Genomic DNA, 3,830 nt, shown 5'->3' with positions numbered 1-3,830 from the left:
TCCCCTCCCCTCCGTGTGAAATCACGGCGCCTGCCGCCGCCCCGCGCATCTTTTATTCCGCCGGACGGTAAATAAATAAATAAAAAGGGGTTCCAGACAGGGGCGACCGTCCGTCCCAGGAGAAAGAGAGGGGAGGGCCACCACAACACACGGGACATGTCTCCGATAAGCCCCGGAGAGGTAGGCAACTTATCGAACGAGTTGTCTCCCGCGGCCGTCTCTCCCCCCAGGCCCCCCCGGCGCCGCTCCCCTCCCGCACAGTCCTTGATTTGCACCGCTTCTCCCCAACCTCCACCGCCCTGCCTCCTCCTCCTCTCGCCGTCGCGCTCCTCTCTCCTTTCAGCTCACGTCCGCGCGCACCTTCCCAATTTGCATTGATAAAAAGAAACCCTTCGTCCTGAGAGTCTTGTTGTCGGCGCCGTCCTCCTCCCTCCTGCTCCTCCCCCTCCTCCTCCTCCTCCTCCTCCTCCTCGCGGGCGTCCTCCAGAGAGGTGGTGTCCTTGATGTCCGAGGTGGAGGCCGCACCGCCGCACGGCCGCCGCGCCGCATCCCCCAGGGGTCCGGTCGACGCCCGATGTCGGCCGTTTCATCTGCAAGTTTGTCCGGCCGCCCCTCCGCCGTAACAAGGCCCCCAAGGGGGCGTCCCGGGGGAACACCTCGCCCCCGCCCCGCCCGCGCAGAGGGGCGTTCCAGGTGATGGGGTTGGGCGTCCCGGGCGGTGTCGAAGAGCCTTCCATTTCATTTTCACTCACCCCCGGAGCACCCCAGCCCCGTCGTCAGCAAGGTGCAGCCCCTCGGGGACGGCCCGCCCGCCCTGGGCCGGCGCCCGCCGTGTAACTCGACACCCGGACCTCCCGGGATACGCGGCTCTGGCGGGCGCCAAGTGGACCGGGAGGCTGGACCGGGAGGCTGGACCGGGAGGCTGGACCGGGAGGCAGGACAAACAGCGCATCTATCATGCCTCCTGTCTGCTTCGGTCAAAAAGGCAAAAGTCCCCCTGGGCCGCCGCCGCCCGCGTCGCCTCTTCCTCCCACCTTTGCCCGGCACTTCTGCGCGCAGCGGAAGTGGAGGAGTAGAGGAAGGCGAAAAAAAATAATAATATGACAAACAACAAAAACAACATCATGCGGCAACGAAAAGAAACTTTGCTAATTTTGTCTGATTACTGTTCACGCGACCTCCGGCGCGCGGTGAGGGTGCTCACAATGTATTTCATCAGGAGACCGACCTTTTTCTCTCTCATTTTCCCGACCGCGCGTCTTTTGTTCTTGTTTTTGTTTTTTCCCTCCCTTATTCGTGTCCTTTCTGCCTCTCTTCAACCCGCTGATACCGTTATTATACATCTCTCTCTCTCTCTCTCTCTCTCTCTCTCTCTCTCTCTCTCTCTCGCTCGCTCGCTCCTGCGGCCGCTAATTACAGGACGAACAGTGTTGCGGGTTCATTATTCAAGTTCAGCTAAATTAGACCACGTGGGTGGGGAACGCTGGCTTCTTGGAATTTTTTCCCCCTCTCGTCCCTTGGATTTCCCCTTTTTTTTATTTTTTTAAAAAAGCAGACCAACACTACTGTTTTGCCTAAATAGAACGGGTCGAAGGGCGAGTCACTCAGGGGTAGAGCCAGGAAACAAACATATTGCGAAGCCTGGAGTTTGACGCGTATCACAACTTGGACGGCGACCTCAGGGCGCTCTCTAGCTACGCCGCTGCGGCGCCCCGCCTCCTGCCGTGTTGTGCGACACATGCCAAGACTTTCAATCCCTGCAGGCAAATGCTGCCTTCCACCCCCTTCCTCGAGGTCACGACGGTCACCCCCCCCCCCCCACCTCCGTCTCGGACGGTCGCCTGGGCCGGGCCCGCGGCCCCGGAGCGGGCGTCCCCAGGGCGTCCCCAGGGCGTCCCCAGGGCGGCGCGACCACCTAGAGGTCTCGGCTTTATCACCGCGTCGCCATGTTTGGAAATAGTCCAAGAGCGGGGTGCGCCGTGTATTTTAGGTTTCGTCCTGCTCCGGACCAGTGGCGGAGCAGAGAGAGAAAGAGAGATTTTCTTGTTAAAGAAGCTCAATTCAGTTTGCAGATTATATTTGAAAATAAAAATAAAAAACTGATCGTCCGCTTGCTAGTCAAGTGGCACGAAGGGAAGGTATCTGGATTGACTGCGTTCGATGCAGATCCTTGTGCAACTTTTACACCCCCTCATGTGTGTGACACCAAGTCACAAACTTTGTAGCCGACATACATACGTCGCAGTGGTGACCGTTTATTTCCTCAAGTAGACTAGCCTTATGGTGAAGGTGCGAATTAAAATTTAACAAAAATTGTCGGAAAATGTATACGATTTTTTTTTTTAAATATTTGGAAATCATCTATTTAAAATTTGCAAATAAGCTTTTTTTTAGTTTTTTACGTTTTTTACTTGCAAAGTTTGTGTAATTTGGTAATGATTTGGAATGAATTGGAATGGTCTGATCGCGGTGCTACGCCGCTGCCCGGACCCGCTGGAGCGAGTCGGGCTGGGCGGCGAGTCTAGCGGTGAGTTGGGGAACACTGCAACCTTGTGATTTCATTAATATGGAGGTCTGGCGGGGCCCCGCTGGGCGGGGGCTAGAGCAGCACGGGGAGAGCGGAGAGCGGAGCTGCCGAACAAGTAACCGTGGGCCTCGAATCTTAATGCGACACGGACCGGAACTTTTAATGGAATGTAAACGTTTTATAATACCTCTGAGTGGCCGCTCCGCCCAGCCCACTGCTGCTGCTGCTCCAAGTCAATGCGAGAGAGAGAGAGAGGGAGAGACTTTTGGGAAGCGACACGGCCGGAGCGCGGCGGGCTGCCTCGCGTCCAGAATAAACATCTCCGGAAGGATTGCCGTCCGATCCTGCGGAACTCGCTCTCTTTCTCTCCCCCCCCCCCCTCTACATTCTAACTGGGTGTAAAGGCAACACACTGCTGTCTGCTCGCGGGTTCGATTCGCGTTCAGTGCCCACTAGTCCTTTTTATCCGTCTCGTTTTCGCTCGCTGTACGCAGTCGGTGGTGGTGAGAGGGGTGATGGTGTGGGTTTGAAAAGGAAGACGGGAGGGTGCACGCGGACGACCGCGCTAGGGAGTGAGTGCGATTGATTGTTTACCCCCTTTTCTACCGTCGTGGTGTCAAATCTTGCTTTCCGAGTACTTTAGCGTGTACTCCAGGTGACGGCCAGATGTGTAGTGTGTGTGTGTGCGTGCGTGCGTATACGCGCGCGCGAGCGCCTGTCGAGCAGTGCCGCGCCCTCCCATGTGCGGGTACAAAGATTGAAGAAGTGTCGCCCAGCTTCGAAACGAGGAGCCCACATCTCACCACGCCAACGGACAGGGAATAATGAAAACGTTTCGTGAATGATTTGAGAACATTTATTTCTTGTCCCCATATGATGTTTCTTTTATTCATTAATGCGCCTTTCATTCGGTACTATTAAAAGTTCACAAATTTGCAATTCATTTTTGTAAATACTTTTTTGGCAGCTGCACCGGCGTTGGGTTACGGCACAGTTGGTACGTATCGCGAGATTAACCAACGTCCCTTTCATGTCGGTAGTGATGTCGAGTCAACTCTAAATGTTAAAGGGAAATTTGTGATGCCTGCATCAGATTGGTATTTGACCATTCGTAACGAGACATTACAGGTATTTAAAATTTAATTTAATAACGAAACTTATTTATATTTTAAGTTTATATGTACGTTAAATTCCGGAAGGCTAAAAACCGCTGTTGTGGTCTCAACCAACTTCCATTTACTAAACGCACAGAAATAGAATGAGTATGCGCGGGTATGGCGTGCAGGACGGCTGACAGCGCTAG

This window comes from Frankliniella occidentalis, unplaced genomic scaffold (assembly GCF_000697945.3).
Source record: "Frankliniella occidentalis isolate FOCC.00 unplaced genomic scaffold, Focc_3.1 Scaffold27, whole genome shotgun sequence".
Lineage (NCBI taxonomy): Eukaryota > Metazoa > Arthropoda > Insecta > Thysanoptera > Thripidae > Frankliniella > Frankliniella occidentalis.
The sequence above is the reverse complement of the archived record's forward strand: the minus strand, read 5'-3'. Positions refer to the sequence as shown.